Source organism: Ranitomeya variabilis, chromosome 7 (genome assembly GCF_051348905.1).
Source record: "Ranitomeya variabilis isolate aRanVar5 chromosome 7, aRanVar5.hap1, whole genome shotgun sequence".
Taxonomy (NCBI): Eukaryota; Metazoa; Chordata; class Amphibia; order Anura; family Dendrobatidae; genus Ranitomeya; species Ranitomeya variabilis.
Window position 1 is genome coordinate 80,612,656 of NC_135238.1, and position 24,457 is coordinate 80,637,112.

Below are 24,457 nucleotides of genomic sequence, written 5' to 3' on the forward strand. Positions count from 1 at the left end.
CTCTCTAGCTTCCTCCATCTGAAGTGTCCGGCTCCATCGTGGTAGGCTCCCAGAACCATGGGAGCATCTCGCCTTGGCACCACTATCTGCCACACCAATTCATGAGTACGTGGGTCGATGCTCCTCCTGCACAGCTTGCCATCATGGATAAACAGTTTGCTTCTCCCCTTCCACAGCTGTTGGGTTTCCTGTGGATCATCTGGGCCGGGATGCAACCCTGCCTGCGTCAAGAGCTCTTCCACCCGACGGACCGCGGGGTCACCATCCTGAGTTTCCGCCCATCCGTGATGGGGCAGGGGATTCAGCGTGGCATCCGGTTGGTTCCTGTGCCTGTTCTTCACATGATGAGAGTTCTGAGTGGCTTTGGGGCGATGGAATGCAGGCAGCTCCACCTCTTCAAGTGCCTCCGGGTCTTCTCCCGTTTCTGGCAAATTGGGCATTCGGGACAAGGCATCGGCATTGGCATTCTTGTGTCCTGCCCGGTACTTGATGGTGAAATCGTAGTTGGACAGCCGGGCCATCCACCGCTGTTCCAAGGCCCCGAGTTTGGCAGTATCCAGATGCGTTAGCGGATTGTTATCCGTGAAGACGGTGAATTTCGCGGAGGCCAGGTAGTGTTTGAACCTCTCTGTCACTGCCCAGACGATGGCAAGGAATTCCAGCTTAAAGGAACTGTAGTTATCAGGGTTTCTTTCCGTGGGACGGAGTTTCCTGCTGGCGTAAGCGATCACCCTTTCTTTGCCTTTCTGGACCTGGGACAGCACGGCTCCTAATCCCACATTGCTGGCATCTGTGTACAGCACAAACGGTTGGTCGTATTCGGGGTAGGCCAGTACCTCTTCTCCCGTCAGTGCCGACTTCAAACAAGTGAAGGATCCCTCCAGCTCCTCGTTCCAATCAAAGGGGGTGCTCCTCCCCTTGGTCCTTTTTGGTTGGCCCACCAACAGGTTTTGCAAGGGTGCGGCCTTCTTGGTAAAGTCCTTAATGAACCTCCGGTAATAGCCTACCAGCCCGAGGAACTGCCGGACTTCATGAAGGTCACTGGGCTTTGGCCAGTCCTTGATCACCGTGACCTTGTCGGGGTCTGGGGCCACTCCTTCAGCGCTCACCACATGGCCCAGGTACTGCACTTTAGGTTTCAGCAGATGACACTTGGACGGTTTCACCTTTAAGCCAAAGTTGGACAGGGCTTCAAACACCTCAGCCAGGTGCTTCAGATGGTCTTCGTAGGTCTTAGAGAAGACAATGACATCATCCAAATACAGCAGCACGGTTTCGAAGTTCATGTGTCCCAGGCAGCACTCCATCATCCTCTGGAACGTCCCGGGAGCATTGCACAATCCGAAGGGCATGTAATTGAATTCGCAGAGACCCATTGGTGTCGTGAAGGCTGTCTTCTCTTTGTCCGCCTCCGCTACAGGAACCTGCCAGTACCCACTGGTGAGATCTAAGGTAGAGAAGTAGTTAGCAGATTTTAAGGCAGCCAGAGACTCCTCTATCCTGGGCAGTGGGTATGCGTCCTTATGTGTAATGCGATTCAACTGCCTGTAATCAACACACATTCTCATTGTACCATCTTTCTTTTTAACAAGGACTAACGGAGCTGCCCAGGGGCTACAGCTGTCTCTCACCACCCCAGCCTCCTTCATTTCCCGCAACATGTCCTTGGCACACTGGTAATGAGCTGGGGGTACAGGGAGATATCTCTCTTTTATGGGTCAGTGATCTCCCGTGGGGATATGGTGTTGGATCCCTTTCACCTGCCCAAAATCTAAGGGGTGTTTGCTGAATACCTGCTCGTACTCGTGTACCACCCTGTAGGCCCCCTGCTTTTGATGGGATGGGGTAGAGTCAGTGCCCACATGCAATTCCCGACACCAGTCTTTCGAGTGCTCTGCAGAACCGTTGTCCTCCGCCACGTTTGACGGGACCAACGGTTCAGGTGTCTGTATCACACTATTATTAACAGTGAACAATTTGGCAAGCGTGGCATACTTGGTGAGGTGAACCTCTTCCTCCCCACAATTGAGGACACGTACGGGCACTCTCCCCTGGCGAACGTCGACTACCCCCCGGGCTGTCAGAATAGTAGGCCTATTGTCTGAATATACGGGTTCTACCAAGGCCTGGTAGTCCTTTCCCCTGAGGCCTATGGCTGCCCGACACCATATTAACATTTCGCTCCTGGGGGGTATCGCGATGGGGTTTGAATCACTCACAGTGACAAGACCAATCTCACCACCAGTCAGCTCTACCTGCTGTCTTTGCATCAGAGCTCTGATTTCCTTCTGCAGGGCACGTTGCTCACTGTGGCCAGCGGTTTCTGCCACCTGTTGCAATAAAACAATAACTTCTGCAAGACAATTTTCTATAACATTAGTACCAAGAGTCATCATGGGATTACATTCTCGACGGTCAATATCAACAATCACAATCCCTTGGGCTTTCAATTCCACCCGCCCCACCTTGATGGTGACCTCCTTATACCCCACTTGTGGCAACGGCTGACCATTACTGGCTATTATGGTGAAATCATCGTCAGGGCCACGAGTAATATCGGTGTCCTTCCAATACCGTCTATAAAGCACGTAAGGTATAGTCGTCACCTGAGAACCGGTGTCCAGCAAAGCGTTCAAGGGGATTCCATCAACCACTACAGGGAGAACTGGCCGTCCTCCAATGTACTTGGTTCTCCAATGCTGCGGGCCTGACCGTCCTACTCCTGGGGGTTGGCCCTTTGCCCCAGGGGTTGCTCGTTTAAAGGACAGTACCTTGCAAGGTGGCCCACCTGATGACAGCGGCGGCAGATGGGTCGTCCGTCCTGGTGGAAGCGATCGTCGTTCCGGCCTCTGGTCGGCGGAGTCCTCCTCTGTCGCATCCAAGGGACATCCTCTGGTCTGGAGGCCAACTGGATCTTCTCCTTGGGGGCCTCCTGTAGGGACTGCACCGTCCGGGCCAGGGCAGCAACGCTCTTGGTTAGCTCCTGCATCTGGAGGCGAAGTCCTGCAGGGGAGTCGTCCTCTAGGCTCTGGGCATCGGTCTCAGCGGCGACTGGGGCATCCGACGCCACCTCCTGGTGGTACAGTTAGGTCCATATATATTTGGACAGAGACAACATTTTTCTAGTTTTGGTTATAGACATTACCACAATGAATTTTAAACAAAACAATTCAGATGCAGTTGAAGTTCAGACTTTCAGCTTTCATTTGAGGGTATCCACATTAAAATCGGATGAAGGGTTTAAGAGTTTCAGCTCCTTAACATGTGCCACCCTGTTTTTAAAAGGACCAAAAGTAATTGGACAGATTCAATAATTTTAAATAAAATGTTCATTTTTAGTACTTGGTTGAAAACCCTTGGCTGGCAATGACTGCCTGAAGTCTTGAACTCATGGACATCACCAGACGCTATGTTTCCTCCTTTTTGATGCTCTGTCAGGCCTTCACTGCGGTGGTTTTCAGTTGCTGTTTGTTTGTGGGCCTTTCTGTCTGAAGTTTAGTCTTTAACAAGTGAAATGCATGCTCAATTTGGTTGAGATCAGGTGACTGACTTGGCCATTCAAGAATATTCCACTTCTTTGATTTAATTAACTCCTGGGTTGCTTTGGCTTCATGTTTTGGGTCATTGTCTATCTGTAGGATGAAACGACGACCAATCAGTTTGGCTGCATTTGGCTGGATCTGAGCACACAGTGTGGGTCTGAATACCTCAGAATTCATTCGGCTGCTTCTGTCCTGTGTCACATCATCAATAAACACTAGTGACCCAGTGCCACTGGCAGCCATGCATGCCCAAGCCATCACACTGCCTCCGCCGTGTTTTACAGATTTTGTGGTATGCTTTGGATCATGAGCTGTACCACGCCTTCGCCATACATTTCTCTTTCCATCATTCTGGTAGAGGATGATCATGGTTTCATCTGTCCAAAGAATGTTCTTCCAGAACTGTGCTGGCTTTTTTAGATGTTTTATAGCAAAGTCCAGTCTAGCCTTTTTATTCTTGATTCTTATGAGTGGCTTGCACCGTGCAGTGAACCCTCTGTATTTACTTTCATGCAGTCTTCTCTTTATGGTAGATTTGGATATTGATACGCCGACCTCCTGGAGAGTGTTGGTCACTTGGTTAGCTGTTGTGAAGGGGTTTCTCTTCACCATGGAGATTATTCTTCTATCCTCCACCACTGTTGTCTTCCGTGGACGCCCAGGTCTTTTTGCAATGATGAGTTCACCAGTGCTTTCTTTCTTTCTCAGGATGTACCAAACTGTAGCTTTTGCCACTCCTAATATTGTAGCAATTTCTCGGCTTGTTTTTTTCTGTTTTCGCAGCTTAAGGATGGCTTGTTTCACTTGCATGGAGAGCTCCTTTGACCGCATGTTTCACTTCACAGCAAAACCTTCCAAATGCAAGCACCACATCTCAAATCAACTCCAGGCCTTTTATCTGCTTAATTGAGAATGACATAACGAAGGGATTGCCCACACCTGTCCATGAAATAGCCTTGGAGTCAATTGTCCAATTACTTTTGGTCCCTTTAAAAACAGGGTCGCACATGTTAAGGAGCTGAAACTCTTAAACCCTTCATCCGATTTTAATGTGGATACCCTCAAATGAAAGCTGAAAGTCTGAACTTCAACTGCATCTGAATTGTTTTGTTTAAAATTCATTGTGGTAATGTCTGTAACCAAAATTAGAAAAATGTTGTCTCTGTCCAAATATATATGGACCTAACTGTATGTGAGAGCGGGGCGCCGGGGAGGTGCTGCACGGCTGGGTTGTCGCTCCTGCAATGCCTGGATAGCTTTATCTTTCAATTGCGCAAAAGTCAAGTCTGGATTTTGCATGGCCAGGAAGTGCAATTGGCCTCGCTGGTGACTGCACAGGAGCCCCTCAATGAACCGCACCTTCAGGAGTTTATCCTCATCCTGCATGCTGCCGGGGTCACTCTGCTTAATGGCCCGCATCGCCTCCTGGAGATTAAGGGCATAGTCCCGTAAGCTATCCTGCGGTCTCTGTTTGCATCCATAGAAAGTCAGTTTAATTTCTGTAGCAGTGCGAGTATCGAAGGTGGCTTTAAGCTTTGCAAAAATCTGCTGTGCAGTTCCCTTATCCTCGGCGGGCCAGGACTTCAAATCTCTCAGAGCCGCCCCAAAGAGTTGGCTGGTTATCATATGAACCTTCTGAGGCTCTGTCAGGGGATAGAACTCGAGCAGGCTGCAGAGCCCTTCCTTAAAGTCAGTGAATGTATGCGACTCCCCGCAGTATCGCGGGAGACAGGCCGCTCCGGGCAGGTACGGCATAGAGAAGGGCATTATGGCTTTTGTGGTAGCGGCAGTATCCGACTGACTGCTGGGGGCAGCGGGTTCTGCGGCAAGCGGTGGTGGTATTAGGGCCGCGGCTTCGCCCGCTGCGGGGCCCGGAGGTGCCCCTGCGTCCCCGGTTGCGGCCTCCTCCTCCGCTCCTCCCGACTCGGACATGGCTGGCCCTTCCTTCACTAACCTGCTGGAGATCGGGGTTCCTCTTCCGGGATCGGCACGTTACCGCGCTTTCTCGTTCCGCGCTTCTTTTGGCTGGTTCCGCCCACGAAGCTGTGGCTCCTCCCTCCGCACACTGCGATGGCGAATCGTGGCGGGAACTCTTGGCGGCAATTGTCGACGCACAGTCTTTGCAATAAGTTACAGTCCAAGCACAATAAATCACAGTTCCAAGGCACACATGACCTGATTCTTCAGGCTTAAGTAGATCCTGTTCGTGACGCCAAGTTGTATCGCCCTCACTGTCGCAGGGCCGAGGGGTACCCGGTACCGGGCCTCTGAGTCTCTGCTCTGGGGTTGTCACGGTGGCTAGACCCGGTCCGTGACCCTGCTGAGGGGCGTCCAATGAAAAGTGGTGGTAAATGGTGGTGATGTTGCGGTGCAGTGTAGGTCGTAGTAAATAACGAGGACACCAGGTTGCAGTCTCTTTACCTCTTTACTGAAGGTTTTAGAGTCCTCAGTCCAGAGCGCTGTCAACAGGGCTGTCAGAGACCGGCCGGTCGAAAGGCACATCAGGAGTTCCCTTTACAGGTGGGAATCAGTGTCTACCTTCTAGCTCTGGGTGTTGTAGTTCTTCCCTGCTGAGCACCCCGGGATAGTCCTCACAACTGCTGTGTCTGTCTCTGATGTTCGTTCTCTCCGTCCCCCAGGTGATATGGTAGGACGCACCCGTATGACGGGGTAGGCCTGGAGTTCTTCTGGGACCCTAGAGTCGCCCCTCTCCCACAGCTGCCTCCGTTGTCTGCTTAGGTGATTTGTGTGAGACAGCCAACCTATAATTGGCTGTCCGGCCGTGGTTTGCAGTAGTACTTAGAGTCTCTTACTTGCTTGGCGTTCCGGCCACCGACTGTTTGCGCCTCAGAAGGATGTTGCCTCGGTCTAACAGCACGACTCCTTCTGGTCCTAATTCCTCTTTACTGTATTCCCGTTGTTCACTGGTTAGTTCTGCTCTTAGGAGTCTGCCAGGATCCCATCCCTGACAGGTCCTCTCACTAGCTCTTCCCAGTTACTTCTCTCTCTGTCTTCCTGTCCAACCCCCAGTTTTACCAGAGTGTGAGGAGTGGCCTACTAGATAGAACCACCCCCCCTGGTGGCCGGAGTGTGAAGTGTAGTGTGAGTGTTACCTGGTTAGAGAAACTCCTTTAGTGCAATCAGACGTAACATCACTCCCCTTAGTGGCAGAGCGACATTACTGCAACGACCAGGACTCTGGGGCGCTGCACAGCCACAGCCCCTGTAATGCCCCAAGACCTTGGGTTGGATGCAGCCGCCGGTCTCATGGCACCCCCGGGCCTCGCCACGAATGCACCTGCAGGCCCCATCTTACCACCGCAGCTTCAATCAGCAGGCCGGACCCTGCTGCCGCTACAGTACCCATCATACTGTTGTCCACAGTAGCCAAAGGGATTGAGTCCCAACCAGGGGTGCAGAAGACAGCCCCTCTCATGATGAGCACTGACCTGGAAGCGCAACCACCCTACAAAGACAGAAGAAGTGTCAAATGTTACATCTGTGGCAAGTTTGGCCATTACCAGAACCAGTGCAAAGCACCCACGCCCCCGAAGAGACTGGAGCCATGCAATCCAAGAGTTGGTCCAGAGAAACAGGTCAAGGAAGAAGTGCAGAAAGCAGTGAAGTACCCCGTCCATAGGACAGAGGCAAGCAAGCCAGGTCCGCAAGACACTACGCTCCTGACACGTAAAACTTCATCTGCAAGACCAATACCTCAAATTACCCTTAAAGTGGATGGTGTTGTCAGATCCAACGTGATGCAGCCAGAAGTGTGATGACACCTGTGGAACTCGCTGATCCCACCTGCCTATCAGAATCCTCTGTGTCTCGCATGGGCATTGATGGTCAAGTCAGACATTCTCAGCTTACAAAGTCACTGAGCATGTGCACTCAGCCAGGACACTCTATCCTGCCCCAGTTTGTGGTGTCAAAGACCTTCCACTCAACCTGCTGGGAGCGAACCTACTGCAGAAGCTGAAGGCAACCACAGTGTTCCACGAAGATGGGACAGTGACACTTTCTTCATCCCTGACCCAAGAAGAGTCATGCTGGCGGCCCTACAAGAACATTAAGCAACCGATGAGGCCTACTCAAGGAGGTACTGGACGTAGAACCAGAAAGTCTATGGTCTAAGGGACCCCAGGACGTGAGAAAACCTCAAGTTGCCCCAGTACGGGTGTCACTCAAGACAGATACCCCGTACCCTCGTAAGGCCCAGGCCAGGCCTAGAGTCAAGCTGCCTCTTACCAACTGAAGGTCTACCTGGAAATAGGAATCATTGTTCCTTGCACATCGCCTTGCAATACCCCGCTTTTCCCGGTCAAGAAAAAGACTGTAAAAGGAGAGCCAGCAAAGTTCAGAATATTACATGACCTGAGAGCTGTGAATGATATCACGGTGTTTGAAACTCCAATTGTGCCGGATCCGCACACATGCTGCTCGCGAATGTGCCTGCCACAGCAAAAGTGTTCACAGTGACCGACCTGGCTAATGCTTTCTCCAGTGTTCCCCTTCATCTGGAAGACCAGTTCCAGTTTGCCTTAATGCACCAGGGGGGACACCACACATGGACAGTGATGCTACAGTGGGCCCAGAACAGCCCTTCACAGTTCACCAAAGCAATGTCCACAGTTCTCACCAACTGGGTCACAGAACATGCAGAAGTAACCCTGCTACAATACGTGGAAAATCTACTCCTTCGTGCAATTGACTTTGACACGTGTAAAGCCCATTCCTTGTATCTCCTACTCTACCTGGCGGAGCAGCACTGCAAGATCTAAAAGAACAAAGTCCAGTGGTGTCTGAAGCAAGTTACGTTCCAGAGGCACTGTATTGCTCACCAGGCGAAACACCTGACAGATGACCGGAAGACCACAGTGGAGAAGATGGTTCCTCCAACAACTCCGAAGGTGCTACAGGCCTTCCTTGGTCTAGTTTCGTATTGCAGAGCCTGGATCCCTGATGCCTCAGTCCTAATGCAGCCTCTGTGTGAATACGTCAGCGTGACCCCATTCCTCCTGACAAGATGCAGCCTTCAGCTCATTCAAGAAGTTAAAAGGCTCTGTAGTCTCAGCGCCAGCACTAGGCCTATCTGACTACGAGAAGCCATTCCGTCTCTACTTGATGAGAAAAGAAGGCCTTGCTACTGGAGTCCTGACGCAGCTTCAGGGGGGAAAGCAGAGACTTTTGGACTACTTTTCAGCTCGCCTGGATCCAGTTGCAAGGGGAGCCTCTTCCTCCCAGGACAGGACTACTGACATCAGTGGAAAAACCATTGGAAATCCTGGCTCTGCATGACATCTCAGCAATCCTCAACCAAACCCAGCTCTCTTCACCGCCAGGCATCTTCGCCTCCAGTGCTCTCTACTCCTGCCCGACAATGTCACCATCTCCAGATGCACAGTCCTCAACCCATCCACTCTACTGCCACTCCCAAGGGGGGATACAGATATGGACCCTCAGATAAAAAGTCTGATCAAAATCTGCATAATATCTTCTGCAGGGATTTGAATTTGCTCCGGACGGGTGACCATGATTGCTTCAGCATCATGCAACAGGAAACAGAAGGACTACCCAAGGTGGCAGAAGAGCCACCGACCAACCCAGAGTTGATCCTCTATGTGGATGGTTCCAGATTTGCAGATGATGAAGGAAGATTCCACACGGGATGTGCAGCAACCAGCAATCAAGAGATCATGTGGTCCAGAAGTCTGCCGCCCAGTCTGTCAGCCCAGGAAGCAGAACTGATAGCGCTGATGAAGGCCTACCAGATGGCAGAAGACAAGACTGAGGAAATGTATACCGATTCAAGGTACTCGCATGGCATAGCACATGACTTCGGACCCATCTGGGCTGCAAGGGACTTCATCACAGCAAGCGGAACAACCGTGAAGCATCATGGAGCCATTAAGGACCTGCTGAACGCACTTCAACTTCCAAAAGTGGTGGCAGTACTAAAAGTCAAAGCGCATGGAAAACTAAACACAGTAGAGGCACGAGGCAACAACATGGTGGATATGGCAGCCAAAGAAGCAGTCAAGGGAAGACAATATGGAAAAGTGGAAGAGGTCGTAGAGCCGGACGACTACTGCAGGACGGCTGAAAGACAGGAAACCTGACAAGATGACATCCCGGGATCTGCTCAAAAAGCTGCAAGAGCAAGCCCCAAAGGACAAGAAGAAATGCTGGATGCGGAAGGGAGCAACACATGAAGAAGGAAGGGTATACTCAATGGACTACAAACCCTGTTTACCCCAAAGCATGTACCCTATGGTGGTCCAGTGGGCACATGGGCCCACACACAGATTAAAGACACAGATGAATGATGCGATTGGTGCTTACTGGCTCGCTCCAGGGATCCCCACCCTAACAGCCAAGTTCACTAGCAGCTGCCTGACCTGCGGCAAATGCAAACCTGAAAGAATGGAGAGAGTTCCCACACATCGTCTTGCCAGACCACTGTACCCATTCCAGAGGATCCAGATAGACCACATCCAAATCCCGCCAAGTGGAGGATTCGAATATGCCCTTGTGGTCGTGGACGTGTTCTCAGGATGGCCAGAAGCTTTCCCAGTGAGGAACCAGTCAGCAAAGACTACTGCAAAGAAGCTACTCTCAGAGACGAGATATGCAGCTATGGGGTCCCAGAAGTGATAGAGAGTGACCAGGGGACCCGCATTCACAGCAAACCTCACATGAGAGATCTGGTCAGCAGTAGGGTCAGACTTAGGCCTACACAGTCCCAATCACACTACTCAGTGTTAGGCACACTCCCAGAGGCCCAGAAAAGCTGTTACCATATGAAATTTTGTTTGGGTCTAGTCCCAGGATAGGGGTATCCTTTCCCTCAGCAGCTGATTATGCAATATGATACTTTGCCTGCTTATGTAAATTGAACTCACCAAGAAACTTGCTAACATCCATTCTCGAGTTTTTTTCTTCATTGCCAGATCCAGATTCAGTGTCCGGTACGCACTCCTAGAAGCCAGGAGACTGGGAGTTGGTGAAAAAAGTTTGTAAGGAGAACACCACTCGATCCCAGATTTGATGGTCCTTCTCAAGTGCCGCTGATGACACCAAACTCTGTGAAACTGGAGGGAAGACCCACTTGGATCCACTCATCGCATTGCAAGAAAGCTCCCCTACCAGAAGATGACACCCAAGCCAGAATGATGTTGTGGATGCCCTGCCTGACCGAATAGATGACCTACCTGATAAAGACTACACATCGCTCACTACACATGCTATTGACTAAGAGACTGATTGCAACGAACCCCCATTAGGGACAGATCTCCTGACCGCCCATTTGCGAAAAGTCTGTACGGAGTGGGGCACAGGCGTTAGGCTTGTGTCAGTTCACCGACAGCACAAAAGAGTTGCAGCGCTTTGGGACAAGAGGCTAGGATTAGGGCAAGTGATATCTAAGGGGGGCTTGTGATAGAAATATATATATCATGTAGATCTCACTTGCATGTATACTCCTCTATAATCATATATACTCATATGCTCACCGCTAATATATACATTATAATCAATGGTTTAAAATGGCTGACATGAACTGATATAGGCCAGACAGATTGTATGGGGTTTTCCATCTCAAAAGCGGAACTTGGGGCCAGATGTCCTGAAATAATGCCTAGAATATAGCTGAATCTTGCTGAAACGGCAGACCAACAGTGTCAGATGTATTAAGTGCTGATCAGATGTCTCAACTCTGTCCTACATGCAGAGAGCTCAATTCTAGTTGCTTGGTCAGCAGTCATATGAGCATTAATCACAATATTCCATATATGTTTAGATAACCAATGACAGAGGAGCTAGACAATATGGTAATTAACTCACCACCCCTAACAACCCCTAACCACTCCTTTCTATATGCTATCATAAAAACTATGTATGTACAATAAAGTATCAGTATTGATGGAATGTTATTGACACAACAATGGTGTGCAGTCTCATTCCTTGAGCGCTCAAAATACTCAGTCTTATTGGGAGCGGCCGCAGCACACACATAGGGATAAATTTATCCAACCCAAAATTTCCATATCAAGGGGACCCAATCTAGGGTGGTTCTGGTTGAGCAGCTGCACACGGGTCTGGGATAATAGAGGAAGCAGCATGACCTCCAGTTAGGTGCAGTCAGGGGAAGGCTGGTGAGGCAGCTGAAGAGAGGGGTCTCATTTTTATCATTACTATATGGCTACATTTCCCCCCAGCGTCACCCCGGACTGCGCCTGTCTCCTCGCTTTCACACATCGCTAGGACAGGAGCTGAGGACGGGAATGGGGTCTGTATGCAATGTCTGGATCAGAATAGGCCATCAATCCACAGAAATGTTTCCTGGATTTCTGTGGAGCAGACAAGCAGACGGTCCATCCATGTGTATAAAAGACAGCGCTCTGTGTACTATCCCTGGCTGCTGCGCGCACCGAACATGCTGCCCCCCCATAGACCAGCACATTGTTCTCCTGAAATACTCTGTGCTGCTGTCACCCTGCTCCCTCCACCATATATCTCCCAGAATCCTTGCTGCCTGCCATCCTCGGTGACTGTCTACTTGTCAGTATAACTTTGCAGTCACCAACAAAATGGCTGCTCACTGTGTTCCTGAATATCATCCTCTCTTATCCCTTAGCAAACACCCAGGGGGGGAGGAGAGGATTGACATCACACATGTCAGCAGACTCCGCCCATAATTACTGCAGTGCTGTAATGTGAGCTAGTTGTACACTAGGTTTTTGTCAAATTTCATTAGCTGCTCCCCCTAGTGTTTAAAAGTGGAAATACGAAACCTTTTAAAATTATTTTTGATATTTTAGTAAATTATAAACAAATTATAATATTTTTTAAGAAAATTTAAACATTAATTCTTTACATTTGTTTCAATCGCTGGAAAAAAAATGTTTTGATGGCACCTTCCCTTTAAGAGTTTGATAATTCTCTCCTTTGTTTCAATTGACATCTCTGGTGTTGGAGCCAGGATTCATGTCAGTCCAATTGGTGCAACAGCTCTCCAAAGTGTGATCACTCATTTTTAGATACAGACTAACGAGCAGATCAAATTTGATGCAATTGTTAATTTTGGGTATAAAAATTTACAGGGTGATTCCAGAATTTTTCCTCAGAATTGAGTGATTCCATAATTTTTTCCCTATGCTTGGTTAAAAAAAAGTAACCATTACTGACTACCACATTTTTTGTTCTTGATTTCTTTTAGTGTTTCTTAAAGCCAGAAAGTTGCCATTTGAAATGACTTTAGTTTTGTGCCATATCTGTGATCTGCTTTTATCTACAAAATTAAACAACTGAATGAACATCCTCCAAGGCCAGTGATTCCATAGTTTTTGCCTGGGGTTGTAGATAAAGGAGGATTATCTAATCTCAAGGTCCACATGATTTGGCACAGTGGGTTGGTGAGTAGAGGGACTGGAAGCTGTAGGTAGACATGTGAAAAGCTGGAAACGGCAAGCAGGCGGAGGACGTCAGGAAATCGCAGGCAAGCTGATGGTGTGCAAGAAACTGCAGGCAGACGAAGTTAGGAAACCACAGACAAGCAAATGACGTCTGGAAACAGCATGCAAGTAGGTGGAATGCAGGAAATCGTAGGCAGGTGGAGGGCATCAGGAAACCGCAGGCAAGCAGGTGATGTGCAGAAAACTGCAGTAAATTAGCAGAAACCACTCTGGAGTAAAGGGAAAGCCAACAACCAAGGAAACAGTACATGGCCAGGAAGACGTCCTGAAAATCACAGGGGGAAACAGAAGAGGTCCAAGAAACCCGGGGACAGGTAGTCGACAGAACTTCAGAGTCACTAGAAGCCGCAGACAACTGGAAAGTAGCACTAGAAGCTGCTGTTCCACAGTGGAAGTCCTGCTGTCCGCCACCAGGTTGCTATGTACATGCAAACTGCAAGTCTAGTCTCAGATTCATTACCAAAGCCCAGATGTGAGTCTTAGAAGCCCTGAAATAGGCCCAGACAATTAATCACATGAAAGTGAGGGCACCCCAGGGCCGTGGGGCACTTGGATCGATGGTACAGCTCTCCACGGGTAGAGCGGGGCCCCAGGGCAGTTATAGGGTAAAGGTACCGTCACACTCAGCGACACTGCGGCGATATAGACAACGAGCCGACCTAAACTAGATCGCTGGAGCGTCGCTGTTTAGGTCGCTGTAGAGACGTCAAACACAGCAACTCCAGAACGATGCAGGAGCGATCCAGTGATGTAACGGCGACTCACTTCTCGTTCTCGCTGGTTGTTAGCTCCATTACATCTATTGTTATCGTCGTTGCTTTTGATGTCAAACATGACGATACACGCCGACCTGGCGACGAAGTTCTGGACTTCTAGCTCCGACCAGCGATGGCACAGCGGGATCCAGATCGCTGCTGCGTGTCAAACACAACGAGATCGCTATCCAGGACGCTGCAACGTCACAGATTGTTGTCGTTCTTCTTGCAAAGTTGCTGAGTGTGACGGTACCTTTAGTTTGTTGATGGGAACTGTTGTAGTAGAGGCAGGTGACGCAGTAAATAATTCTGAGGACACAGCAGGGTGCAGTCTTCACACTTTACTCACAGTCTCCAGTTTACAATCACCAGCCGGGTGCTGTGTCCTCCAGGTCAATGGTCCAGTCAACTCTCGGGTAGTTTGGGGTGCACTTTTCCAGGACCCCTTCTTCTGTACCTTTCCAGGTCCCCTTTCTGCTCTGACTTAAACCATCCTGACCAGTGCCATACACACAGTGTCCCAAGCCGGGAGCCTCAGGTCCTGTTGGGCGACGTCCTCCTGGTCCCCTTGACCCTATGTGGCTAGCTTTTTAGCGATTATGTGTAGATTTGGCTGTGGCACATACAGACACCACAGCTTCCAGTTTGCTAGCTGAGTTCTACAGTCTCTCCACTAGTCTGGGGCCGTTCCTCACTGTGGCCTGGTACCTCCACCCGACTATGGTCGGCATGGATTCAGGTGCCATGGGTGGATTCCTCACTTCCCTGGTCCCTAGGAGCCCTTCTCTCTGGAGCTCCTCTCAGACACCTGCGTCCTCCTCTCACAGACTCCTCACTAATTTTGCTTCACTCCCGTGTCCTGGAAAACTTCACACCTTCAACTGTCACTCTACCTGGAGTGCTGTTGGATGCTAGTATGTGGGTACCGGGTAGTGTCCCCTCCTTACCCGAGAGTGGGATACCACACCTCTGGCTGAGCTGCAGTACCTCTGTGGTGACTGGACCCTCGGGCTCCACAGAAGCACGCCTGCCCTCCTGCAAAGACCGATATGGAGCATGAGAAAGTTCAATGGAGCTGGGCAGATGGAGCAGGGCCCGACTAGAGACAGGTGTGTAACATTTGCTTTATTTTTTACTTGCTGATCATCATTGTATCCACAGGTAAATAGTGTTTCTGGAGATGACAAGTTCCCTTTAAAACCAGAATTTTAGAACATTGCTACATATTTTATACTTCTTATGATTTCTTTAACCCCTTCCCGACCCATGACGCCACGTAGGCGTCATGAAAACCCGTGCCAATCCGACCCATGACGCCTATGTGGCGTCATGGAATGATCGCGTCCCTGCAGATCGGGTGAAGGGGTTAACTCCTATTTTACCCGATCTGCAGGGAGAGGGGGAGTGGTACTTCAGCCCAGGGGGGGTGGCTTCACCCCCCCGTGGCTACGATCGCTCTGATTGGCTGTTGAAAGTGAAACTGCCAATCAGAGCGATTTGTAATATTTCACCTAAAAAACTGGGGAAATATTACAATCCAGCCATGGCCGATGCTGCAATATCATCGGCCATGGCTGGAAATACTGAAGTGCCCCCCCCCACGCCCACCGATCGCCCCCCCCGTCCTCCGTTATGGGGTCCGGTCCCCTCCGTCCGCCTGCCGGCTCCCCCGTCCTCCTGTCCGCTCCCTCCTTGCTCAGACCCACCCCCCCTGTGCTCCGTTCCCCCCCCCCCATGCTCCGATCCACCCCCCCACCACCCCTTCATACTTACCGATCCTCCCGGTGTCCGGCCGTCTCCTCGCTGGGCGCCGCCATCTTGGAAAATGGCGGGCGCATGCTCAGTGCGCCCGCCGAATCTGCCAGTCGGCAGATTCCTTACAGGTACATTTTGATCGCTGTGGTAGGTTCTATCACAGCGATCAAAATTAAAAAAAATAATAAATAACCCCCCCCCTTTATCACCCCCATAGGGACAATAATAAAATAAAGAATTTTTTTTTTTTTTTTTTCCACTAGGGTTAGGGTTAGAACTAGGGTTAGAACTAGGGGTAGGGTTAGGGGTAGGGTTAGGGTTACGGGTAGGGTTAGGGGTAGGGTTATGGCATGTGCACACAGAGCGGATCGGCCGCGGATCCGCAGCGGATCGGCAGCGGATCGGCCGCGGATCCGCAGCGGATCGGCCGCGGATCCGCAGCGGATCGGCCGCGGATCCGCAGCGGATTGGCAGCGGATCCGCAGCGGATCGGCCGCGGATCCGCAGCGGATCGGCCGCGGATCCGCAGCGGATCGGCCGCGGATACGCAGCGGATCCGCAGCGGATTGGCCGCGGATCCGCAGCGGATTGACAGCGGATCCGCAGCGGATTGGCCGCGGATCCGCAGCGGATTGGCAGCGGATTGGCCGCGGATCCGCAGCGGATTGGCCGCGGATCCGCAGCGGATTGGCCGCTGCGAATTCGAAGCAGTTTTCCATCAGGTTTACAGTACCATGTACACCTAAGGAAAACCAAATCCGCTGTGCCCATGGTGCGGAAAATTCCGTGCAGAAACGCTGCGTTGTATTTTCCGCAGCATGTCAATTCTTTGTGCGGATTCCGCAGCGTTTTACACCTGTTCCTCAATAGGAATCCGCAGGTGAAATCCGCACAAAAAAACACTGGAAATCTGCTGTAAATCCGCAGGTAAAACGCAGTGCCTTTTACCTGCAGATTTTTCAAAAATCGTGCGGAAAAATCTCACACGAATCCGCAACGTGGGCACATAGCCTTAGGGTTAGGGTTGGAATTAGAGTTAGGGTTGGAATTAGGGCTAGGGTTTGAAATAGGGTTAAGATTAGGCTTGTGGTTAGGGTTACGGATAGGGTTAGGGGTGTGTTGGGGTTACAGTTGTGGTTAGGGTTGGGATTAGGGCTACGGTTGGGATTAGGGTTAGGATTAGGGTTGGAATTAGGGTTACGGGTGTGTTGCGGTTAGGGTTGTGGTTAGGGGTGTGTTGGGGTTAGGGTTGTGATTAGGGTTATGGCTACAGTTGGGATTAGGATTAGGGGTGTGTTGGGGTTAGTGTTGAAGTTAGAATTGAGGGGTTTCCACTGTTTAGGCACATCAGGGGTCTCCAAACGCAACATGGCGCCACCATTGATTCCAGTCAATCTTGCATTCAAAAAGTCAAATGGTGCTCCCTCCCTTCCAAGCCCCGACGTGCGCCCAAACAGTGGTTTACCCCCACATTTGGGGTACCAGCGTACTCAGGACAAACTGGGCAACAACTGTTGGGGTCCAATTTCTCCTGTTACCCTTGCAAAAATAAAAAATTACTTGCTAAAACATAATTTTTGAGGAAAGAACAATTATTTTTTATTTTCACGGCTCTGCGTTATAAACTTCTGTGAAGCACTTGGGGGTTTAAAGTGCTCACCACACATCTAGATAAGTTCCTTCGGGGGTCTAGTTTCCAAAATGGGGTCACTTGTGGGGTGTTTCTACTGTTTAGGCACATCAGGGGCTCTGCAAATGCAATATGACGCCCGCAGACCATTCCATCAAAGTCTGCATTTCAAATGTCACTACTTCCCTTCCGAGCCCTGACGTGCGCCCAAACAGTGGTTTACCCCCACATATGGGGTATCAGCATACTCACAACAAACTGGGCAACAAATATTGGGGTCCAAATTCTCCTGTTACCCTTGTGAAAATAAAAAATTGCTTGCTAAAACATCTTTTTTGAGGAAAGAAAAATGATTTTTTATTTTCACGGCTCTGCGTTGTAAACTTCTGTGAAGCACTTGGGGGTTGAACGTGCTCACCACACATCTAGATAAGTTCCTTGGGGGGTCTAGTTTCCAAAATGGGGTCACTTGTGGGGGGTTTCTACTGTTTAGGCATATCAGGGGCTCTGCAAACGTAACATGATGCCCGCAGACCATTCCATCAAAGTCTGCATTCTAAAACGTCACTACTTCCCTTCCGAGCCCCGGCATGTGCCCAAACAGTGGTTTACCCCCACATATGGGGTATCAGCGTACTCAGGAGAAACTGGACAACAACTTTTGGGGTCCAATTTCTCCTGTTACTCTTGCAAAAATAAAAAATTCTGGGCTAAAAAAATATTTTTGAGGAAAGGAAACACATTTATTATTTTCACGGCTCTGCGTTATAAACTTCTGTGAAGCATTTGGGGGTTCAAAGTGCTCACCACACATCTAGATAAGTTCCCTTGGGGGTCTAGTTTCCAAAATGGAGTCACTTGTGGGGAGTTCCTACTGTTTAGGCACATCAGGGGCTCTGCAAACGCAACCTGATGCCCGCAGAGCATTCCATCAAAGTCTGCATTTCAAAACGTCACTACTTCCCTTCCGAACCCCGACGTGTGCCAAAACAGTGGTTTACCCCCACATATGGGGTATCAGCGTACTCAGGAGAAACTGGACAACAACTTTTGGGGTCCAATTTCTCCTGTTACTCTTGCAAAAATAAAAAAATTCTGGGCTAAAAAATATTTTTGAGGAAAGGAAACACATTTTTTATTTTCACGGCTCTGCGTTATAAACTTCTGTGAAGCACTTGGGGGTTCAAAGTGCTCACCACACATCTAGATTAGTTCCTTTGGAGGTCTAGTTTCCAAAATGGGGTCACTTGTGCGGGAGCTCCAATGTTTAGGCACACAGGGGCTCTCCAAACGCGACATGGTGTCCGCTAATGATTGGAGCTAATTTTCCATTCAAAAAGCCAAATGGCGTGCCTTCCCTTCCGAGCCCTGCCGTGCGCCCAAACAGTGGTTTATCCCCACATATGGGGTATCACCGTACTCAGGACAAACTGGACAACAAAATTTGGGGTCCAATTTCTCCTATTACCCTTGGGAAAATAAAAAATTCTGGGCTAAAAATCATTTTTGAGGAAAGAAAAATTATTTTTTTTATTTTCACGGCTCTGCGTTATAAACTTCTGTGAAGCACCTGGGGGTTATAAGTGCTCACTATGCATCTAGATAAGTTCCTTGGGGGGTCTAGTTTCCAAAATGGGGTCACTTGTAGGGGAGCTCCAATGTTTAGGCACACAGGGGATCTCCAAACGCGACATGGTGTCCGCTAACGATTGGAGCTAATTTTCCATTCAAAAAGTCAAATGGCACGCCTCCCCTTCCGAGCCTTGCCGTGCACCCAAACAGTGGTTTACCCCCACATATGAGGTATCGGCATACTCAGGAGAAATTGCCCAACAAATTTTAGGATCCATTTTATCCTGTTGCCCATGTGAAAATGAAAGAATTGAGGCTAAAAGAAATTTTGTGTGAAAAAAAAGTACTTTTTCATTTTTGCGGATCAATTTGTGAAGCACCTGGGGGTTTAAAGTGCTCACTATGCCTCTAGATGAGTTCCTTGGGGGGTCTAGTTTCCAAAATTGGGTCACTTGTGGAGGAGCTCCAATGTTTAGGCACACAGGGGCTTTCCAAACGCGACATGGTGTCCGCTAACGATGGAGATAATTTTTCATTCAAAAAGTCAAATGGCGCTCCTTCCCTTCCGAGCCTTACCATGTGCCCAAACAGTGGTTTACCCCCACATGTGAGGTATTGGTGTACTCAGGAGAAATTGCCCAACAAAATTTAGGATCCATTTTATCCTGTTGCCCATGTGAAAATGAAAAAATTGAGGCTAAAATAATTTTTTTGTGAAAAAAAAGTACTTTTTCATTTTTACGGATCAATTTGTGAAGCACCTGGGGGTTTAAAGTGCTCACTATGCTTCTAGATAAGTTCCTTGGGGAGTCTAGTTTCCAAAATGGGGTCACTTGTGGGGGAGCTCCAATGTTTAGGCACACGGGGGCTCTCCAAACGTGACATGGTGTCCGCTAAAGATTGGAGCCAATTTTTCATTCAAAAAGTCAAATGGCGCTCCTTCCCTTCCGAGCCCTGCCGTGCGCCCAAACAGTGGTTTACCCCCACATATGAGGTATCAGCGTACTCAGGACAAATTGGACAACAACGTCCGTGGTCCAGTTTCTCCTTTTACCACTGGGAAAATAAAAAAATTGTTGCTAAAAGATCATTTTTGTGACTAAAAAGTTAAATGTTCATTTTTTACTTCCATGTTGCTTCTGCTGCTGTGAAACACCTGAAGGGTTAATAAACTTCTTGAATGTGGTTTTGAGCACCTTGAGGGGTGCAGTTTTTAGAATGGTGTCACTTTTGGGTATTTTCAGCCATATAGAACCCTCAAAATGACTTCAAATGTGAGGTGGTCCCTAAAAAAAATGGTTTTGTAAATTTTGTTGTAAAAATGAGAAATCACTGGTCAAATTTTAACCCTTATAACTTCCTAGCAAAAAAAAAAATTGTTTCCAAAATTGTGCTGATGTAAAGTAGACATGTGGGAAACGTTATTTATTAACTATTTTGTGTCACATAACTCTCTGGTTTAACAGAATAAAAATTCAAAATGTGAAAATTGCGAAATTTTCAAATTTTTTGCCAAATTTCCGTTTTTTTCACAAATAAACTCAGAAATTATCGACCTAAATTTACCACTAACATGAAGCCCAATATGTCACGAAAAAACAATCTCAGAATCGCTAGGATCCGTTGAAGCGTTCCTGAGTTATTACCTCATAAAGGGACACTGGTCAGAATTTCAAAAAACGGCAAGGTCATTAAGGCCAAAATAGGCTGGGTCATGAAGGGGTTAAATAGAATTGAAATTTATTTTTTTTACAAATATTATAATTCAAATATTAAAATAACTTATAATGCATATAATAAAGACATACTGTACATCTTAATGCAATTAAATATACACTGAATTGAATTGTAAGGACAAAAACTTATTCATTCTAAAACCTGTCAGGACTGGCTGTGATGCTGTTATTCCAGAATGCAGGGTGGTTGATTGGGAAACATGTAGCTGAAATGGGAATGGATAATTGGATTATAGTGCAACTCTTCGAGAAAAAAATGTTCCCCAAAGATTGTAAATGGAGAGACAGGCAGTCAAAGTTCTTGATGAAGATTTGGTCTTTTAAAACAGTGCTTTTCCAACTTTGAGGCTGACAACCCATGAGGCACCCCCTAGTTGTTGGCGACGTGCTCAGCTGGTGAGTCTGCTTTCATAGAAGTGATAATATGCTGCACAGTCCTTGTCTAGGACTTCTGGTTTATTAATATAATTGACATATTCCATACTTTTTAATAAACTCCTACAAATATTGAACATCATACAGTAGTAAATGTAAAATAAATTCTTTATTATTATATTACATACAATGGCATGTAAAAGTTTGGGCACCCCTGGTCAAAATTACCGTATTTTCCGGCGTATAAGACGACTGTGCGTATAAGACGACCCCCCAACTTTTCTAGTTAAAATATAAAATCTTCTTAAAAGGCGGGGGTCTTCTTATACGCCGTATGTCGTCTTATAGGGCCGGTGACTAATGTGCCTTTTGGGTGGGAGTGGTCCCGATGACGACGAGGGGGCGTCTCACAGGAAAGTGTGAGTGGACTATCCCCCATTACCTCATCGTAGCGCTGAAGCGTGGGGTCTCTGCTGGGAGCGGCGGCTCCTCTTTGTGTCGCGTGGGTGCTGTGGGGCGGCGGCTCCTCTTCTGCAGTGTGGGGCCTCTGTGCTGTGGGGCGGCGGCGGCGTATTTTCATGCGGTCAGTCGGGGCTCCTCCGGCATCTTCTTAAAGCCCAGAGGCCCTGCCGGCAGCTCCATTGCTACGATGTGGTGGCCTCCGGGAAAATGGCCGCTAGGGGCGGCGCATGCTCAGATTCAGATCTCGTCCGAAGATCTCGGGAGACGAGATCTGAATCTGAGCAGCGGCCATTTTCCCGGAGGCCACCGCATCATAGCAATGCAGCTGCCAGCGGGGCCTCCGGGCTTTAAGGAGATGCCGGAGGAGCTCCGACTGACTGCATGAAAATACGCCCCCGCCGCCCCACAGCACAGAGGCCCCACACTGCAGAAGAGGAGCTGCCGCCCCACATCACAGCACCCACGTGGCACAAAGAGGAGCAGCCGCCGCCGCTCCCAGCACAGAGACCCCACGCTGCAGCGCTACGATGAGGTAATGGGGGATACTCCACGCACTTTCCTGTGAGACGCCCCCTCGTCGTCATCAGGACCACTCCCCCCCACCCACCATATACACCCGGCGTACAAGACGATACCCGGCGTATAAGACGACCCCCGACTTTTAAGAAGATTTTCAGGGGTTAAAAAGTCGTCTTATACGCCGGAAAATACGGTACTGTAATTAACTGTTATTATGAACAATTAAGTAAGTTGAAGATGAAATGATCTCTAAAAGGCCTAAAGTTAAAGCTGACACATTTAATTTGTATTTTAGGGAAAAAAATATATACATTTTCATCTTTTACATTTAAAAATTGCAAAAGCGGAAATGGTCCAGTGCCAAAGTTTGAGCACCCTGCATGGTTAGTACCTAGAAGCACTTTCTTTTGAAAGTATCATAACTTGTAAACACTTTTTGTAGCCAGACAAGAGTCTTTTAATTCTTGTTTGAGGGATTTACGTCCATTCTTCTTTGGAAAATTCCTCAAGTTCTGTGAGATTTCTGGGTTGTCTTGCATGCGCTTCTAATTTGAGGTCTAGCTACAGATTTTCAATGATATTATGCACAAAATTACCCACAGCAAAATCAAATTGTTGGACAGAGGACTCAACTCATAATCAGAACTTCAACAAAAAGGAACTAAAACGCTCATGGCATATAATCCAAAAATATCAAATTTTATTAATCACATAAAATATTATTTTTTTCTAATAAGGTACAGAGACTGCCAAGCTACACTGAAGGGAACACACTGACTAAATTCATAAAGTGCAAAGTGCAAAGCTATGTAAACAATAAATTGTGCAAAGTAACGCAAATTTCTACCAGATTTTCTTTACAGCAGAACAGTGTACCACAACTCAAATCTTTCTGAAGTTTTTTTGCAGTCATCAAGTGGAGGTTCTGATTTGCCTCTCAAGCAATCCAAAGAGCAGCACTCACTGAAATTTTGCTTGGTCTTCCAAACCTTATCTTGACCTTTGTGATGCCCCAGGGTCCTGGTCGTCACAGTGACATTGATTTCCTCATGGGGAGAATGATGTCACGCTTGAAGGCAAGGAAGGATAACTTTCACCAGGTTAACACAAACATGCAACATGCTCACACTCCAGGACACAAGGGGGAACTTTTGATCCTATTCCTACGTGACTGCCCTATATATATTGTGGTTTTGGAGAAAAAGTGAGTCAGTTACTATCAGATAGACAGAGGGAAAGGAAGCAGAGGGGCAGTGCAGCCACAAGAAAGTGCTGCAGATCCTGGACAGAGACAACACCAAAAGAAGACCAGATTGTAGTGAGCATGTAGGAGAGAGAGGCACAGGCGAGGACACCAGGGGGAGGACAGCAGCGAACAGACTGTCTCCCTGGCAAAGTGCAGATAACCGGTAGCCGGAACACCGAGGTTGTAAGGGACTCTAAGACTTACAGCAGAGACCGGTAGGGCAGCTGAACTGTAAGTTACCTGTCTGCCTCAATACCCAGGAGGCACAGTGACGCATAGAGCCCGGGGCATGATAGAGTCCCTGTAAAAAGGCTCGAGTCACCTGTCATACGGGTCTATGACCTATCCTATATGGGGGAAAGAGAGAAGAACTGTGAGGACCTTATCAGAAGCCATAGGCAGTAAGGGACTACAACACCACCACGTAGATGAAGGCTTTCATCTCCACCTGGAAAAGGGGACTCCCAACTTGCCTCCAAGCCGGCTGGACCCTGCCTGTACCTGTGATCTGGTGCCCTGGACTGCGGTTGCCTGAAGTCTTCAGTAAACAAGGTAAAGAGACTGCAAACCTGTGTCCTCGTTCCTTACTGCACCACTCACCATCCTCCATCTACACACCGGGAGACCTGGGGACATACTTCACCTGTGGGAAGTTATACCATCTAGCTGCCATAACATCACCCCAAAGGACCCCTTAAAGCAGCGTCGGTCCCCACTGACCGAATACCACAGGTGGCGTCATGAACATAAACTTTATTCAATTTCCCTTTTACATGGGCGCCCAGGGCCACGGAGTGGGTCACCGTGACATCCCCCTGTGAACACCGGACCCGGTACCGGGTACCCCACGGCCCTGGTGGGCAACTCACTTTCACTGTTCCAGTTAACTGCCATTTCTTAATTACATTTCCAACTGAGCAAAGTGCAACTTGAAAATGCTTTGCTATCTTCTCATAGCCTTCTCCTGCTTTGTGGGCCTCTACCGTTTTCATTTTCAGAGTGCTAGGCATCTTGTTAGAGGAAACAATGGCTGCTGTGTTTTGGCACAAGTTTAGAAGAGGCTGGGTTTTTATAAACTTGGGGAATTTGCATTACCTGACCTTTCCTAATGATGATAGTGAACAAGCCATAACCCTAAGGTTATGTGCACACGCTGAGTAAATGAATGCAGAAATTTCTGCACCATTTGTACATCTCTTGGCAGAAAAAGTGCAGTTGCAAAAAAGCGCATTTTTGATGCATTTTTGTCAGCATTTTTGCCTGGGTTTTTGCCCTCCATTTTTCTGACTGCTTTGAGTGAGGTGAAAAACACTGGCAAAAACCCACAGAGAATTGACATTCTGCAGATTATTTTCTGCACCAAATCTGCAAGTCAAAAATACTCAATCTCTG